The 26,889-nt window shown below is 37.4% G+C and overlaps 1 protein-coding gene and 1 non-coding gene across 2 annotated transcripts in view; one reads left to right on the top strand and one right to left on the bottom strand.

The window, feature by feature from the left end:
* Nucleotides 1-26,889, top strand: part of Pik3r3 (phosphoinositide-3-kinase regulatory subunit 3) — a 178,372-nt gene that overhangs the window by 7,771 nt on the left and 143,712 nt on the right. The gene's annotated exons all lie outside the window — the stretch shown is intronic.
* LOC134473091 (small nucleolar RNA SNORA2/SNORA34 family) lies at nucleotides 3,841-3,977 on the bottom strand. The gene has a single exon (XR_010043208.1). It is a non-coding gene; the product is annotated as a small nucleolar RNA SNORA2/SNORA34 family (small nucleolar RNA).

Below are 26,889 nucleotides of genomic sequence, written 5' to 3'. Positions count from 1 at the left end.
CCAAAATAGTATAAAAGCAATCAAAACACAGGAATGAAAGCCTTACGGGCTTTCAAGACCAGACATTAGGAAATCGGTAATGGCTACCATAATGTGTCTTGTTTTCTTCAAAACAGCAATTCATATCTTCATACATATGGGAATCAAATAATTGAACACAGACTAAAACGAATCAAAACCAAAAATGAAAGCATTATTGGCTTTCAAATGACAATGATAGGAAATCATCAATGGCTATCATGGTGTCTTTTCTTTAGTGTAGTTGTTCATACTATCACATATACTAAAATCAATTCTTGTAAACTTTAGGTTAAGTTCTAGGCATATATAAGTGTATACATGTACATCTATCTTTTCTGTATTAGAGGAAAAGACAAAACAACAAATAAATAGCTATATTTAAAAGTCCAAAACAGGGGCTGGGGATTTAGCTCAGTGGCTTAAGTGCCTGCCTGGTAAGTGCAAGGTCATGAGTTTGATCCCTGGTACCAAAATAAATAAATAAATAAAAAATAAAAAAATAAAAAATAAAAGCCCAAAACAATAACAACGTAGGCTTTCAAAACAAGTTGGTAGGAACATAACAATTTTTGTTGTTTTGCATAGTTATCTTTATTAGTCTTATTTGAATTCCAGATATAGTCATAGAAAATGGGTGTAATCCTATGGATGTTATCTATTTTGCTCTAAGAACTAATAGAATTAGTACTACAATCACCTTAGTAATCTTAAGTGCATATATACATGAATTTGTATCTTATTTCATTTCTCTTCCTTCTTTTCTCTTTTTCCCAGTCTGAGCAGTTTTTTTTTCCTCTTTGAGCAGTTTCTTATCCTTTCATGATATTTATTGAAGATTATGTATCTTGTTTACTCTTTCAGTTGCTTATACTAGAGAGACAATACAGTATTTACACATGTGAGTTTGATTTATTTCACTTATGAGTATGGTCTTAAGTTATATCCATTTACTTATAAAAGTGTCAATGTGGTCTTTCTTTATAGCTGAGTAGTATTCCACTCTATAAAAATACCACATCTTTTTTATCCATTCCTCAGTTGATGGGCATTTAGGTTGTTTTCAAGTTTTAGTTATTACAAATTGTGCTGCTATAAACATGGGTGCACATATATCACTGTGGTATGATGTTTTCAGTTCTTCTGGGAATATGCCCAGAAGTAGAATAGCTGGGTCAAATGGGACTTCCCATCCCAGCTTTTTGAGAAACCTCCAGACTGATTTCCATTGTGGTTACACCAGTCTACACTCCCACCAACAGTGCAGAAGTATTCCTTTTCACCCACAGCCTCTCCAGCACTGTGACTGGTGGTTTTCTTAATCTTGGCCATTCTTTCTGGAGTGAGATGGAATCTCAGTGTGGTTTTAATTTGCATTTCTCTAATGACCAATAATGCTAAACATTTTTTCATGTATTTATTTGTCCTATATATTTCTTCATCTGAGAAGTGTGTATTCATCTCTGATGCCCATTTTTGGATTGGGTCTTTGAATTTTGGGGGCCTGATTTTTAAAAAATTTCATATGTTCTAGACAGAAATCCTTTGTCTGAGGGACAGTTGACTAAGGTTTTTTCCCAATTTATGGGTTTTCTTTTCACTGTGTTGGAGATTTCTTTTGACATGCAAAACCTTTTTATTTATTTATTTTTATTTTTTATTTTTTATTTTTTTTGGCACTGGGGATCAAGCTCACAATTGTGTGCTTGCAAGGCAGGTGCTTATGCTGCTGAGCTAAATTCCCAGCCCTGCAAAAACTTTTTAATTTTTTTCTTTTTTTTTTTTTTTATCGGTAGCAGGGATCAAACTCATGACTGCCTGCTTGCAAGGCAGGCGCTTATGCCGCTGAGCTAAATCCCCAGCCAAACTTTTTTTTTTATATTTAAACAAAACAAAACAAAACAAAACAGTAAAAGGCTACAAGTAATACAGAATTTCAAGAGAAAAAATATACAGTAAGAATTCACTAGTTAATAGATTACATATTATCATCTCAGAAACAGTTGTCCAGGTTACAAAATTAAAGCATACAAAGTGGACATTAATACAGTGAGATTGCAGACAGTTCTGTTCAAATTTTTTAATAAGATGGATCCCAGTTATTAATTCTGGGAAGTACTTCCTGGGCAGTTTAATTTTTGTTCATGAATTCTCTTCTGACCCCTATGTCTTCAATATTTTTTACTTACTTTTTCTCCCAGTATATTTAGTTTTAACATTTAACTCTGATCCATTCTGACTTTAGTATAATGCGTGGTGATAGGCATGGGTCTAATTTTAGTTTTTGGCATATGTAAAGCCAATTTTTCCAGCACCACTTGTTAAAGAGGCTGTCTTTCTTCCAGTGAACGTGTTTGAATCCTTTGTTAAAGATAAGGTGGCTGAGTGTGTTTGTAGTTGTAGCTGTATCTTCTGATTTATTCCACTGATCTTCAGGTCTGTTTTTATTCCAGTCCCATGCTGATTTTATCATAGTAGCTTTGTAGTATAACTTCAAGTCAGGGTTTGTGATGCCGCCTGCTTTGCCTTTGTTGCCTAGAATTTCTTTTGCTAGTCTAGGTCTTTCCTGGTTCCCATGAATTTTAGGAACGATTTCTCAGATCTGTGAGGTATGGTATTTTGATTGAAATTGCTTTAAATCTGTTTAACAATTTTGGAATGGCCATTTTCACAATGTTTGTTCTTCTTATCCATGAACAAGGGATATCTTTCCATTTTCTGAGATCCTCTTCAATTTCTTTTTTACAGAGTACTGTAATTTTCACTGAATAGATCTTTTACTTCCTTTGTTAGACTGATTACTAAGTATTTCACTTTTTTTGAACGCTACTTTGAAGGGCATAGTTTCTCCTATTTCCCTCTCACTGAGTTTGTCGTTTGTATAGAGGAATGCTATTGATTTTTGAGTGTTGGCTTTGTATCCAGCAACATTACTAAATTTGGTTATTACATTTAGAAGTCTTTCAATGGAGTTTTGGGGATCTATATAGAGTATCATATCATCTGAAAATAATGATAGTTTAACTTCTTTCTTTGCTATCTTTATTCCTTTTATTTCTCTGTCTTATCTAATTGTTCTAGCTAGTATTTCCAGCACTGTATTGAATAGGAGTGGTGATAGTGGACATCCTTGTCTTTTTCCTGATTTTGGAGTAAAAGCTTTCAGTTTTTTACCACTTAATATGATACTGGATCATACTTGAGAGCAATTGGACTTAGTAGATGTTTACAGAGTGTTCCACCCAACCACATCAGAATACATATTCTTCTCAGATGCACATGGAACGTTCTCCAAAATAGACCATATATTATCCCATAAAACATTTAGTTATTTTAAAGGGGGTAAAATTAAACACAACAAAACAGAACAAAATAGGACACAAGAAAGCAATGTTAGAGATATAAATTTCAAAGCTAGATGACCTGAGATCTTCACTATCATACTGTCTTCTGTTTTTCTTCCAGATTGTTGTCCATGTCTTTGCATACAAGAATTCATATAAAACAACATAGTATAAAACTGACCTAAACAGAATGAGGAAAGCATTTTAGGTCTTCAAAACCAGACAATAGGGAAATCACCAATGGCTATTGTAGAGTCTCTCATTCTTTTTAAAATAGCTGTCCATACTTTCATGTGCATTGAAGTTCAACAACAACAACAAAAAAAACAGGCAGGCAGGGGAGGGCTTGCTTGGTGTCCCAGCGCTTCAGGTCCCAGCATGGTGTGGGCCCCAGTAAATGCTGGTGGCTCCCATCCTGGGCTGCTGCAGCCTGCCACATTCACAGCAGCTCATGGGGGTGAGGGGAAGTGTTGTTTCAAGCTGTTTCTTTCTAATGAATTGACCATTTCACTGCCCAAGTTCTGAAATGGCCAACACACCATAGAAAGACATCTCTTTAGGCTCCTGCTTGAAATCAACAGCATCAGGAAACTGTCAGCCTTGATTCAGAGCCAGCCATAAAACATTCTTAAGTAAATGCAAAGGTATTGAAATTATCCCATGTGTAATATCTGACCATAGCACACTGAAATTGGAAATTAATGGCAAAAAAATTGCAAAACCTGCATAAATACGTGGAAATTAAATAACAATCTTTTGAACAACCAGTTAGCTACAGATGAAATTGTCTCTTCTTTTTTTTTGTCTTTTTCCTTTTTATCGGTACCAGGGATCGAACTCACGACTGCCTGCTTGCAAGGCAGGTGCTTATGCTGCTGAGCTAAATCTCCAGCCCCTAGATGAAATTAAAGAAGAAATAAAGCAATACCTATAACTCAATGAAAATGGGGAAATAACATATTGTGGTCTGTGGGATGCAATGAAAGTGGGCTTAAGAGAGAAATATATAGCAATAAATTGTCATATCAAGAAAACAGAATAAGCACAAATAAACAACCTAATGCTTCATCTCAAGCTTCTAGAAAAGGAAGAGCAAGTCAAACCCAAAGCTCATAGAAGAGAGTAAATTGTAAAGATTAGCATAGAAATCAATGCAATTGAAACTTAAAAAAAAAATAGAAAGAATTAATGAATCAAAAAGCTGTTTTGGGGCTGGGGGTTTAGCTCAGCGGCATAAGCGCCTGCCTTGAAAGCAGGCAGTCGTGAGTTCGATCCCCGGTACCGATAAAAAGGAAAAAGACAAAAAAAAAAAAAAAAAAAAAAAGAAAAGAAAAAAAGCTGTTTTTTTTGAGGGGCTGGGGATTTAGCTCAGCGGCATAAGCGCCTGCCTTGCAAGCAGCCAGTCATGAGTTTGATCCCTGGTACCAAGAAAAACGAAAAAGACCAAAATTAAAAAAAAAAAAAAAAAGCTGTTTTTTTCAGAAGATAAACAAAACTGACAAACCTCTAGCCAACCTTATCAAAAAAAAGAAAATCCAAATTCATTCAATAAGGACTGAAAAGGGGTAAATTACTACAGATCCCATGGAAATTCAAAAAATCATGAATACCTACTTTGAAAATCTCTACTCACATAGAGTGGAAAACACAGAGGAAATGGACAGACTTCTAGAAACATGTGAACTACCCGAGCTCAACCAAGAAGATATAGCAATTTTGAATAACCCAATATCAGCTTTTGAAATTGAAAATGTAATTTAAAACTTACTAACAAACAAAAGCCCAGGTCCTGATGGATTCATGGCTGAATTCTACAGGAAACTTAGAGAAGATTTGATGCCAATACTCCTTAAACTCTTCAATTAAATTGAAAAGGAAGCAATCCTCCCTAAATCATTCCCAGAGGCAAGTATTAACCTGATACCAAAACCAGAGAAAGACCCAACTGAAAAGGAGAACTATAGGCCAGTCTCACGAATGAACATTGATGCAAAGATTATCAATAAAATACTGGCACCTAGAATGCAGCAAATCATCAAGAAGATTATACATCATGATAAAGTGGGATTCATTCCAGGAATGCAGGGATGGTTTAACATATGCAAATCAATAAATGTAATACACCACATCAACAGAGCCAAAACTTTCACAGATCTAGAGAAAACACTCCTAAAGTTCATTTGGAAACAGAAGAAACCTAGAATAGCAAAGGCAATTCTGGGCAACAAAGGCAAGGCAAAAGGTATCTCTTTCTGACTTGAAACTATACTACAAAACCACGGTGATAAAATCAGCATGGTACAAGCAAAGAAATAGACCTGAGAATCAATGGAACAGATTAGAAGATGCAAGCACAACTACAAAGACACTAAGCCACCTGATATTTGACAAAGGGGCTAAACATGTTCACTGGAAGAAGGATAGCCTCTTTAATAAATGGTCTTGGAAAAATTGGCTTGCCACATGCCAAAGCCTGAAACTAGATCCATGCCTATCACCATGCACAAAACTAAAGTCTAAATGGACCAAAGACTTAAATATTAAAACAGAAACACTAAATCTACTGGAAGACAAGGTATGTAGACGTCTTGGAGACATAGGAGTAGGCAGAGAATTCATGAACAAAATGCAAACTGCATGGGAAACACTTCAAAGAATCAACAACTGGGATCTCATATTATTGAAAAGTTTCTGCACTTCAAAAGAAGTCACCAACAGAGTGAAAAGAAAACCCACAGAATGGGAAAGAATTTTAGCCAGCAACCCTTCAAAGGACTTATATCCAGAACACATAAAGAATTGAAAAACATCAAGTCCCCCCAAATTTAAAGACTCTCTCCAGAAATGGGTGTCTGAAATGAACACACAGTTCTCAGATGAAGATATACGAATGGCAAATAGATACATGAAGAAATGTTTACCATCACTGGTCATTTGAGAAATACAAATTAAAACAGCACTGAGATTTCATCTTACTCTGGAAAGAATAGCTGCCATCAAGAAATCAACTGACAAATGTTGGCAAGGCTGTGGAGGAAAAGGAATACTGATTTACTGTTGGTGGGAGTGTAGCCTGGTGCAACCACTATGGAAATCAGTATGGAGAATTTCCAGAAGACTAGAATTGGACGTTCCATTCAACCCAGCTATTCCTCTCCTGGGTGTTTTCCCAGAAAAACTGAACCTTTGTGCACCTATGTTCATAGCAGCACAGCTAAATCTTAGAAACAACCAAGATGCCCATCAACTGCGGAGTGGATGAGAAAGATGTGGTATTTTTGTACAATGGAATGCTACTTAGCTATAAAAAAGTATGATCTTGAGACTTTCATAGGTAAATGGAGACAGCTTGAGGCTATCTTCTTTAGTGAAATAAGAATCATATTTATAAATATCACATTGTATCTCTAGTGTAAAAAGTAGTAAGAAATGTAGGAGTAATAAAACCCAAAATGTAATTGCTATTGTAAAAAAAGACAGGAAAAGTAAGTGCTCTAAAGGATATAACTGCATGTATATGTAAGTGTGTAGGATTGATAATCGTACTACTAAATTTTTGTTGGATATTTGAACAGAACTGTTTTCAGTCTCTCTGTTTGAATGTCTACTTTGTATGCTTTACTTTTGTAACTTGAACAACTATTTCTAAGAAGATAATATGTAATTATCAACTAGTGATTTCTTACTGTTTATTTTATTGAAATTTTGTATTATTTCTACCCTTTTTCTGTTTTGTTTTTTTCTTTAAATAAAAAAGTTTAAAAATAAACATCCCCTAAGAAAATATGATGCTTGCAGTTGGTTTGTCATAGATGCCTTTTATCAGATTGAAGTGAAGACCATCTATTCCAGTTTTCTGTAGGGTTCTTATCTGAATGAGTGTTGGACTTTGTATCAAAAGCTTTTCTGCATCTATTGAGATGATCATGTGATGCTTATTTTTGGCTTTATTGATATGATGTATTATGCTTATTGATTTGTGAATGTTGAACCATCCCTGCATTCCTAGGAGGAATCCCACTTGGTCATGGTGTGTAATCTTCTTGATTATTTGCTGCATTTTGTTTGCCAGTACATTATTGAGGATATTTGCATTTATGTTCATTAGGGAGATTGACCTGTAGTTCTCTTTTCTGGTTGGGCCTTTCTCTGGTTTTGGTATTAGGGTGATACTTGCTTCCAGGAATGAGTTAGGGGAAATTCCTTCCCTTTCAATTTCATTGAAGTTTGAGGAGTGTTGGCATTAAGTCTTCCTTGAATTTCTTGTAGAATTCAGCTGTGAATCCATCAGGACCTGGACTTTTCTTTGTTGGTAAGGTTCTAATTACATTTTATTAGGTTCTAATAACCTAATAAAATATTCTAATTATATTTTATTAACTGAAATTGAGTTATTTAGCAGTTTTACATCTTCTTGATTCAGCTTTGGTAATTCATGTTTCTAGGAATCTGTCCATTTCTTCTGTATTATCAAACTTATGAGAGTAGAGGTTTTGAAGTAGGCATTGATGATCCTCTGTATTTCCACAGAATCTTATTTCACCTTTTTCATTCCTTATTGCTTTAATTCAAATTTTTTCTTTCCATTTTATTAATAAGGTTGGCTAGGGGCTTATTGATTTCAAAGAACCAACCAACTCTTTGATTTGTTAACTCTTTGTATTGCTTTCTTAGTTTCTCTTGTGCTGATTTCTGCTCTGATCTTTATAATTTCCTCCCTTCTTTTGGCTTTGACTCGCTCTTCTTTTTCTAGATGTTTGAGATGTAGCATCAGGTTGTGTATTTGTGTATCTGTTTTCCTGATGTGAGAATTCACTGCAATAAGTCTCCCTCTGAGGACTGCTTTCATTGCATCTCATAGGTTCTGGTAAGATGCATTTGTATTTATATTTGCTTGTAGATATTGTGTAATTTCTTCTTTAATTTCCTCTAGGACCCACTGATTGCTCAGGAGGGTATTACTTAATTACTACGTGTTTATGGAGTTTTTGCAGATTTTTTTGTCATTAATTTCTAGTTTTATAACATTCTGATCAGGTAACATGCATGGGGTAATTTAAATACTTTTGCATTTACTTAAGCTTGTTCCGTTGGCTAGTATATGGTCTGGCTTAGAGAATGTCCCATGTGCTGCTGAGAACAATGTATATTATGATGATGTTGGGTGGAACACTGTACACATCTAGTAAGTCCATTTGTTCACAGATGTGATTCAATTCTGTTATTTGTTTGCTGACTTTCTGTCTAGTTGATCTGTCTCTTTGTATCAGTCTCCCATTATAATTGTGTTATTTCTTATTTGATTTTTTGAAGTCTATTAATACTTGTTTTACATAGTTGGGTGTTCCCATATTTTGTGCATGTATATTTATGATTGTTATCTGTTCCTCTTACAGTTTTCCCCTAATGAATATGTAGTGACCTTCTCTATCTCTTCTGATCATTCTTGGTTGGAAGTTCACATTGTCTGCAAACAGAATAGCTACCCCTGCTTTTTTGAGGGTTTCTGTTGCATGAAGTATTGTTTTCCATCCTTTGACTTTCAGTCTGTGAGTTTTCTTTTGGGTTAGATGGGTTTCTTGTATACACTCTATGGTTGAATGTTGTTTCTTGATCCATTCTGCCAGTCTGTTTCTTTTAATTGGTGAATTAAGGCCATTTACATTAATGGTGATACCTGATACATATTGGCTCATTTTTGTCATGTTATCATTCTGCTGTTGGTTCTTTACCTTTCCCCTCTCTTTAATTGTCTGCCCTGCTTAGTGGATTTTTTTCTGTTGGTGTTTTTGGAGTTGTAGTTGCTTTTATGTCTATCTAGAATATCTTTCAATATTCTTTATAGGGTTGGTTTGGTGATCATGAAATTCTTCAGCTGTTCTTTGTTGTGGAGTTATCTTATTTCTCCATCAACTTTAAAGGACAGTATTGCAGGGTATGTCAATCTGGGTTGGAAGTTGTTTTGTTTTAGGATCTGAAATACTTCACTTCATGCATTTTTTTTTTTGTCTTTTTGAGACAGGGTCTCTCTATGGAGTTCTGGCAGGCCTTGAGCTCAGTTTGTAGCCCAGGCTGGTCTCAAACTCGAAATGATCCTCCTGCCTCAGCCTCCTGAGTGCTGGGATTATAGGCATGAGCCACCATGCCTGGTTCCATGCTCTTTTTGACTTCATCGTTTGTGTTGAGAAGTCTGCTGTGATTCTGATGGGCTTTCTTTTATAGATGATCTTTTTTCTCTAACAGCTTTTAATATTCTGTTCTTATATTGAATTTCTGAGATGCTAATTATTATTATATGGGTGTAGTTTTATTTTGGTTGTGGCTAATTGAGGTTTTACATGATTCACTTATCTGTGTATCAGTTTTCTTTCCCATGTTTGGGAGATTTTCTGCTATTATTTCTATAAATAGTTTTTTGATATCATTTGTGTTGTCACCTTTTTAATTTATACTTATCAATCCTATTTGCATCATCTTGAGGCTGTTTAATTGTTATTTCCTGATTCTTTGTTATTTTTGACAGATCTTTCCTTTCTTCTTCACTAGCTGCAATCTTGTCTTCAAGGTCTGAAAGTCTATCTTTACATTTATTCATGTGGTTTTGTCAGCTCTCGATGGAATTTTTGATTTCCCAAATGACTCCTTGAATCTGTTTCATGTATTCTGTTGTTTTCTTATGTTGTTTATGCAAGGTTTCCATCTTTTTTGCAGTACTCCTCATTTTTTTAAAAGTAGGTCTTCTTTTTTTTTTTTTTTTTTTTTGTCTTTTTCCTTTTTATCCGTACCAGGGATCAAACTCACAACTGCCTGCTTGCAAGGCAGGTGCTTATGCCGCTGAGCTAAATCCCCAGCCCCAAACTAGGTCTTCTTTAGATGTGTTCAGCATTTCTTTTTTTTTTATCAGTACCAGGGATCGAACTCACGACCACGTGCTTGCAAGGCAGATGCTTATGCCACTGAGCTAAACTTCCAGCCCCATGTGTTCAGCATTTCTTTCATTACATTTATCATTTCTTCTTTTACCTGGGAGATTATTTCTGATCTGCATTCCTTTTTAGCTTCATGGAGTTGTTTCTTTACTTCAGTTGCTACCATTTCAGAAGTTTCAGGTGAATGGCTTACATTTTCTTCTATGTCCATGTCTCCTAGGCTTATTTGGGATGGGCTGGAGTCTTGAGGTTGCATTGTGCTCTTTCATTTTGTCATTTTCCTGTACTCTCTGATTCCCTAGTACCACTTAGAGGCTCCCTGGATGGCTGGACCTTCACCACTCCCCATGTGGCTCACTAAAGTACTCCAGCTGCTTGAGGTCACTGGGCAGGGCCCTACCAAGTTCTGAGTGGTGTAGTGAGGCTGAATAGTATATGGAACATAATGGGCAGGCTTTCAGCTCATGCCATATGACACACCAAAGCTCCCCAACTTCTTGGGATCTCTGGGTGTGGCTCCACCAGGTTGTAAGCAAAGACCTTCCACTGCACAGCTAGGTAGGGTTCACTGTGGCAGACTTTAGCTCATATGTAGCAGCTTCCTGCTACCTCAAAGTTGCTGGTCAGGGCCCAGCCAGGACCAAAGTGATGCCCAAGAGGTCCTTCAGTGTTCTGAGATGCTGGGTAGGAGCCTACCAGGTTCCAGGCAGAGTCCCATGGCTACATAGCTAGGAAAGGATCACTGTGGTGGGCTTCAGCTCACATGCAGCAGCTCCCTGCTACTTGGAAGTCACTGGGTGGGGCCCAGCCAGGAACAAGTGATGACCCAGTGGTCCCGCAGTGTTCCAGGATACTGGGCAGGGACCTATCAGAGTCAGAGAGAGTCCCATGGCTGCACAGCTAGGTAGGGATCACTGTGGCAGCGAGGTTCCTTTTTTTTTCAGTTTTAATTTTTTATTAGTACATATTTGCAGTATATAACGATTACAGTCTTTGTGGGGAGTTGGTTCATATGTGAGATTTGTTTATTGAGTGCTTATTTAAGCCAGACCCAAGAGGAAGAGTTCTTACTTTTTTTCTGATGTCTTTATAATCAGAAAATGACAAGCCAGAAGTAGTGGTGTAGGCCTTTCTAGTTCCAGAGGATTCCCTGAGCCCAGGACTTAGGGGCTAGGCTGAGCAACATAGGAAACTGTCTCAAAACACAAGGTGCCAAAAACTTTTATTTAACAAAAAATTTTATAGAACCAAGGATATAGCTGAGCAGCACAAGTGCCTTCCTGGCAAGCACAAGGTCCTGAGTTCAATTCCTGGTACCAAAACCACCTCCCCTAAACAAAACAAAAAAATACCCCAAACAATTATATAGACCTTGGATTCAGTGCTACCGAGACACTTGTTTGGCAATAGAATAGTTGCTTTAACTTTCCTAAGTCTCAGTGTTCTTATCTGCAAAAGAAGAATCACAGGACCACCTATGCACAGGGTTTGTTGTGAGCTAGCATCTTTGGTGTTTGGAACAATGCTCCCTAAAGCATTGGCAATGAGAGCCATTAGTATACTTTGGGATGTGTGTGGAGAGTAGGGGAGCAAAAAAACAAAAAACAAAAAACAAAAAAACACTTTGGGAAGAATACAGTCATGTGCTAAGTCTTACCACATAAGCAAGAACTAGTCTAGGATAAAGGGGGCAAGAAAAGGATGTTAGTGAGATGAAATAGTGTAGCCAAAATGAGACAGGCAAGAGAGAAAAGAGAATTCAGGGAAACTACATAGCATGAGTCAGGGGGTGGAAAAAGATGAGGCTCAAAAAGTAAGGAAAGGCCAGAGGTAGGAACGGGAGTGGTGAAGTTATCAAGTCTACCTGTTATCATGAGAGCCCTTGAGGCCTTTTCCACAGACGCAGAAGACAGGCTCCGCGTGAGGCCTTGTGGAGAGAGGCAAGGAGACTTATGAAGAGGGAGCCTGTAGCAATGCCACAAGGGAGGGGACAGTGGCACTATAGTGGCACTATGATAAAAAGAAGTGAATGGGAGGGCTAGAGATGTAGATTAGTGGTAGTAGCCTTGCCTAGTGTGCACAAAGCCCTGGGTTCAATCTCTAGTGCAGTAAAACAAAATTTAAAAAATTTTTAAAGCTGATGGATTTGAGAAGCAGAGGTCACAGGGAGGTATAAAACAGAAGGAGGTGTATTAGCTTTGCATTACTGTGACAAAAGACCTGACACAATAACTTTAAAGGTGGAAAGTTTTACTTTAGCTCATGGTTTTAGAAATTTCAGTCCATGGCAGCTTAATCCTGGACATGTGGTGGCCTAGTACATCATAGTAGGAGCGCAGGATGAAGGAAGCTTGTTTACCTCATGGCTGCTGGAAGGGAAGGATAGGACCTTAATATCCCTTTCAAGGGCCGATTGTCCAAGACCTAACTTCCATGCATTCCCACCTCTTCAAGGCTCATTCTTCAAGCGCCACAGGTTGGGCTCATTCAACACGTGGCCCATTGTGGAGGGATAGTTGAGATCCAAACAATAGCTCAGTGTGGTGGTGCACACTTGTAATCTCAACACTCTGAGAGGCTGAGGCAGGAGAAATCACAAGTTTGAGCCCAGTCTGAGCAATTTAAGAATTTAGCCAGGGGCTGGGGATTTAGCTCAGCGGCATAAGCACCTGCCTTGCAAGCAGGCGGTCGTGAGTTTGATCCCTGGTACCGAGAAAAATGAAAAAGACAAAAAAAAAAAAAAAAAAAAAAAAAAAAAAAAAAAGAATTTAGCCAGACTCTGTTCCAACATAAAAAATAAAAGATGCTAGGAGTATAGGAGTGTGAAGGCCCTGGGTTTAATCCTCAGTATGAAGACCAAACAAACAAACAAAACAAAACAAAATCCCAAACAATACCAAAAGGTGTGAGATGATCCCATATTTCTAGTTTGGATCCCAAAGTGGTGCTGTTCACCATGACAAGGAATAGAAAGAGTAAAACATTTGAGAAGAAGCTGAGTTTAGTTTTGGATGTGCTTAGGACCACACTCCTAAACAGATCCTCCATAACTGGGGTCCTTCAAAACCCCTCTCAGCAATGACTATTGAAAACTGGAGGGCTATCAGGCGCCATTGCTGCGGGCTATTCCTGGGCTTTGGATGATTGTATGCCTGAGTGGGGCTTCTGCCGTTACTGGGCAGGGCTAGATGGATCTTTATTGTGTTGCACTGCCAGGCACTTTTCTGGGCACGGTCATGTTACATGAGCTCGAAATTGGATTGTCAGACTGTCTCAAAGAATCCAGGGAGGCGACAGCGTTCTGTGCTAAGATTACCATCTTCAGCTAATAGCCAAGGAAACTGAGGCTCATAAATTGAGAGGCAGAAGCAGAAGGCAAGTGAAGGTCTGTGTAAGATACAGTATCATACCAGCTGTGCATCATTAGTGGGTACATTTGCTCTGCGAGGCCAGGGAAAGTACAAAGGCTATGGGGAAGTGGTATTATTGAGAGGGGTTGTGGGGATTAGGGAAGGAGACAGAGGATGTGTTCCTGGAAGTGGTACCATCCATATTGTGCTAGAAGCACAGTCTTGTTTTCTGTTTTCTAGTCAGCAATCACTGGCAGCTAACTGATACCTGCAGAGAGGGAAACCTTGTGGCCTAGGGACTCATGTGTGGGTAGAAGATGTCCACAGAGTCCCACAAGCAGTGGGCTGGGATTCCTGAAGACAGTTCCCACAGGCCTCAAACTCTAGCACTGGTCAAACTAAGCATGTTTTTTTTTTTTTTTTTTCTGACTAGCATTTCACTGGCAGCTGAAAGCTCTGTGCTATCCATTTTCATGTCAGAGTCCTGCATAAGTTTATATTTGTTCTCATGCTTCATATTACTTGAAAAAAGTGGCTGGGCATGCTAGTGCATACCTGTAATCCTAGCATTGGAGGATGCTGAGGCAGGAGGATCACAAGTTTGAGCCCAGCCTTGGCAATCTAATGACTTAGCAAGGCCTTGTCTCAAAATAAAAAATAAAAAGATGGAGATATAGCTCAGTGTGAGGACCCTGGGTTCAAATCCCAGTGACTATTCCTCCATAAAAACACAATATGATGAGGTGATACATTCTTTGTAAGGAAGGTCTTGGAATTATAAGAAATATAGGTGAAACTAGTCTTTTTGTGGATGGCTGAGAAAATCTTGTAAGACATAAAGGAACACTATTAACCTTCATTTGTCACTCATCAAGTATTTTTCTTCCAGGTTGTCTAAAGAGCTGAGGCAGTCCGGTATGTAAGGGAGTGCTCATAAGAGTAGCTAACAAGCGGAGACTTTTAAAAACTGTGTTTTGCTTTGTTTTATTGAGATGGTCTTGCTACCTAGTTCAGCCTGGCCTTAAACTAACTATGTAGTTCAGGCTAGCCTCAAACTCAGGGCAGTTATCTTGCGTCAGCCTCCTGAGCCTCAGAATTAACAGGTGTATGCCACCATGCTTGACTCAAAAACTGAGGCTTATTCATTGTACAAAGCTTGGGAAATACAAACAAGTAAAGAAGAAAAAAAATACATAAATCATTCTCTTTTTTTGGAGACAGAGTCTCATTAGGTAGTTTAGGCTGTCCTTGAACTCACCATGTAGCCCAGGCTGTCCTCAAACTCATGACAGTCCTCTGCCTCACCATCATGAGTTCTGGGATCACAGTTGTGCACCACCAGGTATAGGCCTAAAGTATTCATTCTTTTTTTCCAAATCCATTTTATCTCAGGGATAAAAAGAAAAAATGAAGTATAAGAAGGAAAACAACAACAAACTACAATAAAATTGCAAAACAAATCAATCAGGGGGCAACAACAGTACATACATTATTGTGCATTGTCATCCCCAAATCATTCACCCAGAGCACAAGACATCTGCCTTCAATTGTCCAGACAATACCAGTACAAATCTGTCTCTTCAGTGAACTCAGAGAAATCAGTAGTATAACTATCTGAACTATTACATATATATATATGATTTTTCTTTCAGCTTCTCACACTAATGAAATAATAGCATGTTTACACATGTGTGTCTTATTTATTTCACTAATGAGTATTACCTCAAGGTACATCCATTTAAGTCTCCAGTTTATCAATCTTTATGACTGAGTAGTACTCCATTGTATAAAAATACAACATCTTTTTTTATTCATCGTCAGTCAATGAGCATTTAGGTTGTTTCCAAGATCTGGCTAATACAAACCGTGCTGCTATAAACATGGGCCACATATATTACTGTTTTTAATTCTTTTGGGAAGATACTCAGTAGAAGAATAGCTGGGTTGAATGGGACCTCCAATTGTAGTTATCTGAGAAATCTCTACACTGATTTCCACAGTACTTGCACCAGGTTGCATTCCCACCAATAGTGGAGAAGGATTCCTTTTTCCCCACAGCCCCTTCAGCACTGGTTATTGCTTGATTTTTTTTTTTTTTTTTTTTTGGTTTCTTGATACTAGCTGTTCTTTCTTTCTTTTTCTTTTCTTTTCTTTCTTCTTCTTCTTTTTTTTTTTTTGGTAGTACCACGGATTGAACTCAGGACCTTGCGCTTGCCAGGCAGGCGCTTATGCCACTGAGCTAAATCCCCAGCCCAATACTAGCCGTTCTTTCTGGGGTGAAGTGGAATCTCAGTGTTCTTTTAATTTGCATCTCTTGAATGACCAGTGATGTTGAACATTTTTTCACGTATTTATTTGCTGTTTGTGTCTCTTCATCATCTGAGAAGTGTATTCATCTCAGATGCTCACTAGGTCTATAAATCGGGGAGGACTGATTTTTTTGAGTACTTTACATGTTCTTGATAGTAATCCTTTGTCTGAGGAACAGTTACCAAACATTTTATCCCACTTTGAGGGTTGTCAAGTCACTTTGTTGATGGTTTCTCTTGCGGTGCAAAAGCTTTTCAGTAGGGTGAGAAACAGTTGTTGATCCTTTCTGATCGTTCTTGTACCATAGGGGTTTTGTTCATAAAGTCTTTGCCTACACCACAGTCTTACAAGAGTTTTACCTACTCTACCTTCCAGCAGATTTAATGTTTCTATTTTAACATTAAGATCCTTGATGCATTCTGATTTTAGCTTACTGCATGATGAAAGATAGGGGTCCAGTTTTAATCTTTGGCATATGTAGAGTCAGTTTTCCAACACCATCTATTAAAGAGGCTATCTTCCTTCCAGTGAGTATGTTTGGCACCTTTGTCAAACGTAAGATGGCTTAGTGTGTCTGCAGTTGTTTCTACATCTTCTGATCTTTAGGTCTTTTTGCCAGTACCACGCTGTTTTTATCACAGTAGCCTTATAGGATAATTTCAAGTCAGGTATTATGATGGCCCCTATCTTTTTTTTCTTTTTGTCTAGGATTGTCTTTGTATTCTAGCTTTCTTCTGGTTCTGGATGAATTTTAGGATTATTTTCTCTAATTCTGTGACATATGCTATTGGAGTTTTGATTGGGATTACATTGAATCTGTATAACAGCCTTGAAAGTATGGCCATTTTCACTATGTTGGTTCTTCCTACCCAAAAGAATGGAGTGTCTCTCCATTTTCTAATATCCTCTTCAATCTCCTTTTTCAGAATACTGTAGTTTTCAGTGTAGAGTTTTCTTACATCTTTTGTTAAATTGATTCCTACGTATTTCATTTCATTTTTTTGGATGCTATTGTGAAACGTACTGTTTCCCTGACTTTTCTCTGAGTGAATTTGTTATTTGTGTACAGGAAGCTGTGTTACTGAATTTGCTCATAAAATCTAGAAGTGTTTTGTTGGAGTTTTTGGGGGTCTTCTAAGTAGAGATTCATGTCATACTCAAATAACGATAGCTTAACTTCTTTCTTTCCTATCTTTATTCCTTTTATTTCTTTTTCTTGTCTAATTGCTTCAGCTAAAGTTTCCAGTACTATGTTGAATAAGAGTGGAGACAGTGCACAGCCTTGTCTTATTCCTGATTTTAGGGAGAAAGCTTTCAGTTTTTGTCCACTTGGTATGATGTCAGCTGCTGTTTTGGCATAGATGGCCAAACCAAATTTATCAGATTGAGATAAAGACTATCTATTCCAATTTTCTTTAGGGTTTTTATTATTTCTGCATTTATTGCAATCATCATACAATTTTTGTTCTTGGTTCTGTTAATATGATACATTACATTTGTGGATTTATGTATGTTGAACCATCCCTGCATCCCTGGGATGAATCCCAGTTTATCATGGTGTAAAATCTTTTTGATGATTTGCTGCAGTCTGTTTGCCAGAATCTTACTGAGGATTTTTGCATCAATATTCATTGGGGAGTCTGGCCTGGAATTCTCTTTCTTAGGTGGGTCCTTCTCTGGTTTCAGAATCAGAGTAACTCTTGCTTCCAGGAATGAATTTGGGAGTGCTTCTTCTCTTTCAATTTCATTAAAGAACTGGAGAAACAGTGATGTTAGATCTTCTCTAAATTTTTGTAGAATTCAGCAGTGAATCCGCAAGGCATGGCATTTTTTTTTTTGTGTTGATAGGTTTTTAAATGATCTCTTCAATTCCATGTATTGATATTGGGTTATTTAGGATTTTTATATCTTCTTTATTCAGCTTTGGTAATTCATATAGATCTAGGAATCTCTTTTATTTCTTCTGTATTTTCCATATTGTTAGAACACAAGTTTTCAAAGTAAGTATAGATGATTTTCTGGATTTCTTCAGGATCCCTTGTGATTTTGCTCTCTTTATTTCTAATCATGTGGATTTGAGTCTTTTCTTTCCCATTTTTAAGAAGATTGGTCGATGGTTTGGTAATTTTATTTAATCTGTCAAAGAAACAACTCTTCGATTCATTGTTCTTTGTATCTTTAGTCTCTACAGTGTTAATTTCTGCTCTGATCTTTATAATATCCTCTCTTATATGATCTTTTGGTTAAGCCTGTGTTTCTTTTTCTATAAGTATGAGGTACAACATTAAGTTGTTTGTACGTGCTTGCTCTGTTTTCCTGATATGGATAGTTAGTGCTATAAATTTCTCTCGTAAGACTGCTTTCACTGTCTCCCACAAGTTTTGGTATGTTGAATTGTTTTATCACTAAACTGTAAAAACTGGCGCTGTGCCAGGAGCGCGGGAAAGGTGGGCGGCGTGGACCCTGGTGAGTACTGGGGACCCCGCGGCTGCTGGGGTTGGCCAGAGAACATCTTGGAACTGGGCAGTGCCCGCCACCACGGGGACATCAATAACACAGAGTCTGGTGGCAGCCATCTTACAGTTGGGCAGAACCTACAGCTCGGTGGCATCACTGAGTCCCCCTGTAGGGAGGGCTGGTGGAAGGCATCTTGAAATTGGGCAGAGCCTGAGTATGTGTTGGCTTCAGCGTCATACAGAGAACTAGTGGGAGACATCTTGAATTTGGGCAGATCTGCTGTTCTGGTGCTCCTGTCGCAGAGAGGTCTGGAAGAGAACAGCTGGGAATTGGGCAGGACCCTGTGCCATAGTGACATTAGTCAGCTGCTTCTGGTACAAAGAGAACTGGCAGGAGCTACTGGGGCTAAACCAAGCCTCTGCTTTGGGGCCCAATAAGCAGATACAAAATAGTCTCAACTCAGTGACATCCAGAAAGTACAGCCTAATTTACGGATTGACTGGCGCAGAGGCTGGAGACTAGCCTGTACCACCCCTGCATCCCAGCCTACCCCAGATAACAGCAAATTGGGGAGGACAGCAAAAACACAAGTCAGCATGCTTCTGAAAGGCCCTAAGCAATTTGGAGAGGGCCAGAGAACCCCAGGACAGTCTGAATTCAGAAACATGACAAGAGATAAAAATAAAAAAAAATCTCCAGCTGCCCAACATGAGAAAATAAGCCCAGGAGAAGTAAACACCGAAGAGAACAAGCACAGTAACCATCCATTGCTCGACACAGCATCAGCCAAAATTAAAAAGTACCTTCATGATCTCATAGAAGAATTTAAAGCTGTACTCCTGATTCAAGTGAGGCAAGATATAAAGAGATTAATTAAAGAAATGACAAGCCCTGCCCAAGAGAACACAGATGGAAGAACTGAAGAAATCAGAAAAGAAAGAGAAACTTCTGAAGAAGAATTTAAACATAACTTAGAATGCATGAAACAGATCCAAAGAGAATACCAGGAAACTAAAAACTCCATTGAACACTGTCAAAATGCCTTGACAGAAACTAAAGACAGCCTTCTGAAACTTGAAGAGAGATTTATGGCATATGATTGTGAAAGAAAAAGCCTCTTAAAAATAACAAGGAACCAGAAAGAAGCAATTCAAAAACTAGAAGATGACAAAAAGATACATAACTTAAGAGTAAAGAATGTGAGTGAGGAAGCAGGAGCAACCAAAAATGAAATACAAAGAATATTCACAGATATATTAAAGCAAAATTTCCCATATATAGCAAAAAGAAATATCCAGATAAAAGAGGCATACAGAACACCAGCTACCTACAACCAAAACAGATCTACGCCTAGACATATAATAAGATTCCAGAAATCCACCAAAAGAACAGAATATTAAAAGCAGCCAGAGAAAAGATGCAGATTACCTACAATGGGAAAACTATCAAAATAACAGCAGACTTATCAACACAAACTCTTAAGTCAAGAAGGGAGTGGGGAGAAATATTCCAAGTCCTGAAAGAAAATAATATGCAACTGAAGCTCATATACCCGTCAAAACTCTCTCTCAAAATTAATGGAGAAATAAGATACTTTCAAGACAAAGAGGAACTGTGGGAGTTCATGGCCACCAATCCAACCCTACAGAGAGTGCTGAAGGACATTACAGAGAAAGAGAGGAAGAAATACCAGGATTCCAGCAACAGTGGCAGAGAGGCCTCAGTGAATGGGGCAGACAGTGGAATGAGGGAATAAGGTGGACAAATTATAGCAGAAAAGTGGAGTAGCAGACATGAGGCAGAGACGGTAAGCTATAGTCTTTAGTATAGACAGCTCTGAAACTCTATAAAAAAAAGAAAAAGGCAGAGGTCATCGTTAATGGTGTATAAGGGTTTAAAAGACATAGTAGTCTTACTGACATATTTAGTTTGAATTTAATTTATACTGGTCTGTCCACTCATGTCATATTTGAGGGCACAGACATCTTGACCCAAAAATAGCAGGTTATACCATGGTAACTATCCTTACTTTCCTATTAACTTAAACTGAAATCCTACAATACTTACATTGTCTTACTATGACTGATCTTAATTGAATCTGAATCATAAGACTATGGGTTGGCCTTGGCTGATTTTATTTGAAATTGGTATGCTTGTTAGTATCAACCCTAAAAGTAGAGGCAACTACTCTGAGGATGACAAGATGTAAAGGATATCTATACTGGTATTAATTAGTAACAGCTCTCAAATCCTACAATGCTGTCAAAGTTAAGTTTTTATAAAAATAGGTGATACTATATTTAACTATAATAAGCCAGTGTTGTGGTCAAATCTATTGAAAATAACAAGAGAAAACATAGTAGCTATGGAAGATCATCTATATTGTGGTCTTATATGTCTTATGCATTGCATCTTTTTCTAGGAAATTGTTTTGCTGTCTTGCTATGACTTGGTATTCCCTATAATACAGAGAGGATAGATATATATGTAGAAATTCACACATGGGTTTTTTTTTCTTTTTAATTATTTACGGGAACAGATTATATAATGCAAGATGTAATGAACAGATACTCTGAGGAAGAGATGCTAAGAAACTCAAGGCTAATTTTGTAGCATTATGATAGAAATTCTAGCAATACTATTGTTCACTGATTAGAATGACATTGGACTGGTTTCTTGAGTTCAATTTCAGCATATGTAGAGATGGGGACAGCTATCACAAAGAGAATGAGAGATGCGATGGTAGTTACTATTGTCTTCCCTAATTTGGAACTTGAGGACCTAAAAAGCCTCCAATGATTTGATTAGTTCTATAATATGCAATAAGTATATAAAATGGGTGAAGATGGGGACAACTATTTGTAAGAAACTAGAGACAGTTAGATAGACAATGAAGATCTCCAGTGGGCTTGCTGCGAAATCTGTATTTCTTTAAATTGTTCTTTTAACTGCTTTGTTCTGTTTTGATATGTTTAATCTTACCCTCTTTGAGATGTAAAACAAATGTGTAGGACTGATAACCATATTACTGAGCTTTTGTTCGATCATAGAGCAGAATGGTTTGTAGTGTCACTTTATGAATGTCATTCTAAATACTTTAATTCTATAACATGAACAGCTATTTCTAAGATGACAATGTGTAACTTATCAACCAGCAATTTCTTACCATTTGTTTTTCTGTAAGTTTGTATTATTTCTACCCTTTTTTTTTTATCTCCATGTATTCTTTTGTTTCCTTTTCTTTAAATAAAAAAAAAGAAAAAAAAAGTTTAAAAGGTTTAAAGAAAAGCTATCTATCATGGACAGACCATACTAGAAACTTTTGTCTTTCACCACAAATGAAATGTTGACAAAGGATCATGAGTGTAGGGTAAGCAGCATATTTTTTCACATATTTATTTTCTATTTGTATTTCTTCATCTAAGAAGTGTGTATTCATCTCAGATGCTCATTTTTGGATTGGGTCTATAAATCAGGGAGGACTGATTTTTTTGAGTTTTTTTTTTTTTTTTAATATGTCCTCAATAATAATCCATTGTGTGAGGAACAGCTGGCGAGCATTTTCTCCCATGTTGCGGGTTGTCTCTTCACTCTGTTGGTGATTGCTTTTGCTGTACAAATGCTTTTCATAGGGAGAGATCCCAGTTGTTGATCCTCTGTGATAGTTCCTGTACAATCTGGGTTTTGTTCATAAAGTCTTTGCTTACACCAGTCTTCAAGAGTTTTATTTACTCTGTCTTCCAGCAGATTTAATGTTTCTGTTTTAACATTAAGATCCTTGATGCATTCTGATTTTGGCTTAGACATGGTGAAAGATATGGGTCTAGATTTAACCTTTGACATGTGTAGAGTCAGTTGTACCAGCACCATTTATTAAAGAGGCTATTTTCCTTCCAGTGAATGTGTTTGGCATCTGTGACAAACATAAGATGGCTTAGCATGTCTGCAGTTGTTTTTGCATCTTCTAATCTATCCCATTGATCTTTAGATCTTTTTCTTTGCCAATACCACACTTTTTTTTTATCACAGTAGCTTTATAGGATAATTTCAAGTCAGGGATTGTGATGGCCCCTTTGTCTTTGATACTTTTGTCTTTGATGCCCAGGATTTGCTATTCTAGGTCTTTTCTGGTTCCAGATGAATTTTAGGATTGTTTTCTCTAATTCTGTGACATATGCTATTGGAATTTTGATTGGGATTGCACTGGATTCGTATTACAGTTATGGCCATTTTCACTATGTTGGTTTTTCCTGCCCAAGAGCATGGGATGTCTCTCCATTTTCTAATATCCTCTTCAATCTCCTTTTTCAGAATACTGTAGTTTTCAGTGTAGAGTTCTTCTACATCCTTTGTTATATTGATTCCTAAGTATTTCATTTTTTTGGATTCTATTGTAAAAGGCATTGCTTCCCTGATTTCTCTCTGAATGTTTGTTATTTGTGTACAGAAAGGCTACTGATTTTTGAGTGTTGGCTTTGTAACCAGTTGTGTTACTGAATTTGCTTGTAGAATCTATAAGTGTTTTGTTGGCGTTTTTGTGGTTTTCTAAGTAGAGATTCATGTCATATGCAAATAATGATAGTTTAAATTCTTCCTTTCCTATCTTTACTCCTTTTATTTCTTTCTGTTGTCTAATTACTTCAGCTAGTTTCCAGGACTATGCTGAGTAAGAGTGGAGACAGTGGATATCTTTGTCTTGTTCCTGATTTTAGAGAGAAATTTTTGTTTTTTTCTTTATCAGATTGGAATAAAAATCATCTATTACAATTTTCTGTAGAGTTTTTACCATGAATGAGTGCTGGATTTTGTCAAAAGCTGTATCTATTGAAATGATTGTATGATTTTTGTCCTTGGCTCTGTTAATATAGTACATTATGTTTATGAATTTACATGTACTGAACAATCCCTGATTCCTTGGAATGAATCCCAGTTTACCATGGTATAAAACCTTTTGATGATATGCTGCAGTCTGTTTGCCAAAATCTTATTGAGGATTTTTGCATCAATATTCATTAGGGAGTTTGGCCTGTAATTCTCTTTCTTAGTTGGGTCCTTCTCTGGTTTTGATATCAGCGTAATGCTTGTTTACAGGAACAAATTTGGGAGTATTGCTTCCCTTTCAATTTCATTAAAGAGTTTTCTCTGAGAAATTGTGGTGTGAGATCTTGACTAAATTTCCTGTAGAATTCCGCAGTGAATCCATCAGGGGTAGGATTACCTTTTTTTTTTTTTTAATTTGAAAAAGGATAAAACCAAGGAAAATAAAACAGAATAAAACCAATCAAATAAATCAGTATAGGTGATTCAGGACTTCAAAACCTTATGAAATCTATAATAATTACCATAATGCCTTTTATTGTCTTCAAAATAGCTACAGATACCTTTGCACATAGTAAAAATTAAACAGAATAGAATAGAAATGATAAAAACAAAACAATTAAACAATGAATGAAGTAAAGGACTTCAAAACAAGCTAATAGCAAATCCAAAATGGCTATCATAATGTATCTTGCTATCTTTTAAATAGCTGCTCTTGCCATCAAATTTAACATTATCAGACAAAACAAAAGAGAATAAAACCCAACCCAACAAAACAATGAAAATGATATGGTTTCCAGGTGGAGATCACTTCCTGGTGAGGCCTGTTCTCTTCTTTCACAATCCACAAATGGTACTGACTCATGGAGAGAGGCTTGGGTCTGGCTGTCCCCCCACTGGCAGTAGTATGTGCATGGTGCTGGTTTCCAGGTGGGGATCACCTCCTTGTGAGGCTTGTTTCTCTCTCCCTGATGTCTATGAATGAAACTGACTCACAGAGAGAGGCTTGAGTATGGCCATCCCCTCTCTGGCAGCAGCCTGTTCATGGTGCTATTTTCCAGGCAAGGATCACTTTCTTGTGAGGTCTGGTTCTCTTCCTTTGCAGTCCTTGAGTAATCAGGACTTTTCTTTGTTAATAGAAGATATAATTTTAATTACATCTTCAATTTCATTTGTTGATATTGGGTTATTTAGGATTTTTATGTCAGCCAAGGATTTAGCTCAGTTGTGTAAGTACCTGCCTGGCAAGTGCAAGGTTGCAAGTTTGATCTCTGGTACCAAAAATGAGGAACAAGAATGGCTCCCTGAGGTTCCCTAAAGCAGAGGTTAAAAAAAACTCTATACCCACCCTACCAGTAAAAGAAGCTTGCAGGTTCACTGACTCTTGTCTATTCTGAAAGAGACATAAAGGACTTTTCTATCTTCTTGATTCAGCTTTGGTAATTCATATGTATCTAGGAATCTCTCCATTTCTTCTGTATTTTCCATGTTGTTAGAATACTCATTTTCAAAGTAGGTAGAGATGATTTTCTGGATTTCTTCAGAGTCTGTTGTGATTTCACCCTTTTCATTCCTAGTTATGTGGATTTGAGTCTTTTCTTTCCTATTTTTGACAAGGTTGGCTAAGGGTTTGTCAATTTTATTTAGTCTTTCAAAGAATTGATTCTTTGTATTGTTTTTAAGTCTCTAGAGTGTTAATTTCTGCTCTGGTCTTTATAATTTTCTCACTTGTATGAGCTTTTGGTTTAGCCTGTTCTTTTTCTAGAAATTTGAGGTTCAACATTAAGTTGTTTATATGTGCTTGCTCTGTTTTGCTGATATGGGCACTTAACTGGTGAGGGGCTTTCAGACTGTCCCACTTTATTGCCCCCTGGATTTGCTTTTGGTGAACTGGATGTCTGGGATTGCATCTTGTTTAAGTGTCTTCTCATTTGTTTTCTTTTTTAGTTTAATTCCTGGGATAAGGCTTGTAAGTTGCTCTTGGTGGATTGCTTTATTGGTGATATCTAGGACACTTAGGTGATGATTACTTCTCTGAGGAATCTTCCAGGTGTAGCTAGTTTTTGGGTTTTGAATCTGTTGGAAGATCTTATCTCTCTAGTTTGTTAGAGATGAGAAGTTGTTGCTCATTTGGCCTAGTCCCTGGCTCTTTGGCACTGTGCCACAGTATTTTCTGTGACCCTTAGCTAATCTCAGTCATGGATTATCAGGGCCAGCAGCTGTTTAGAACAATTATGTCAATTCTAGCTGTAGGGGTACCAATAGCCTTAAATAGCCCAGAAAGAAACAGACTGCGCTAACTCTTAATTTGCAACTTTTTTTATTTTGAAAAGAATAAAACCAAATGAGACAAAACAAAATAGAGTCAATCAAAACAAAAAAGATGAACATGGTACATGATTTTAAAAGAAAATACAAGGAGATCAACAATGGCTACCATAGTACCTCTTGTTATCTTCAAAAGAATTGTCCGTATCATCAGACATAATAAAATTGAACAAAACAGTACAGAACAAAACCAATAAAGACAAAACATTGGAGACATTATAGGACTTTAAAAGAAGATAAAAACCAGCTAGGTGTGGTGGCTCACGCCTGTAATCCCAGGACTCAGGAGGCTGAGGTGAGAGGATCATTGTGAGTTCGAGACCAGCCTGGGCTACAAAGTGAGCTCAAGGCCAGTCTGAACTGCATATCAAGACCCCATCTCAAAAAAGAAAAAAAAAAAAAAAAGATAATAGTCAAACCAAAATGGATACCATAGTGTATCTTATTGTCTTCAAAGTAGTTGTTTATACCATCAGACTTGATACTATCAAACAAAACAGAACAGAATAAAATCAGTCAAAATAAAACAATGAAAGCAATACAGGGCTTCAAATTAAGTTAATAGGAAATCAAAAATGGTCACCAAAATATATCCTGCTATCTTTGGAAAAGCTGTCCATACCATCAAATCTAATACATGTAGACTAACTGAAACAGAATAAAATCAAACAGAACAATGAAAACAATATAGGTTTCAAATCATGATAATAGATGAAAATGGCTAATAGAGAAAAATGGCTACTGCTTTCCCTTTTTAGACAATTCCTTCCCTTTCATTTTCATAGGATGTATTGCACATTTTGGATCCCACTAACTCTATTAGTTTTTATATGAGAGGCCATCTGCTATTCACCTAAGTGAGTCTGAACCTTTTTACCCCTAAGAATGATCTCAAATTGTATCCATTTACCTACAAGAGCCTCCAGGTTTCTTTCTTTATTAGCTGAGTAATTTTCCATTGTATAAAAGTGTCATGGTGACCACCATCAGAAGGCCCCTTCCTCCATGCACCCAACATGGGCAAAAAGAACCAAAAGAAGCCCCACCTCTGACTGATGGGTGTTGTCACCGGAAGACTCTTTCCTCCAGAAAACTCAACACAGGCTGAAGGAGACAGACAGAACCACCTCTGCCTGTTGTGCACTGCCACTAAAAGGCCTCATCCTACAGGTGGCCAGTATGGGCAGAGAGAACCAGCAGATCCACCTTCACCTTCAGGAAGCTGCCACCAGAAGGCTCCTTCTTGCAATCAGCCAGCAGATGCAGGGTCATACAGCCAGGTAAGCCTTGTGCATCCATAGGCCACCATTCCCTCAGGCAGCATCACCAACTAGC

Source organism: Cavia porcellus, unplaced genomic scaffold (genome assembly GCF_034190915.1).
Source record: "Cavia porcellus strain 051 isolate PalLab524CR breed Dunkin Hartley unplaced genomic scaffold, mCavPor4.1 scaffold_25, whole genome shotgun sequence".
Lineage (NCBI taxonomy): Eukaryota > Metazoa > Chordata > Mammalia > Rodentia > Caviidae > Cavia > Cavia porcellus.
Note: the sequence above shows the minus strand (reverse complement) of the source record. Positions and strands in the feature narration are given on the sequence as shown.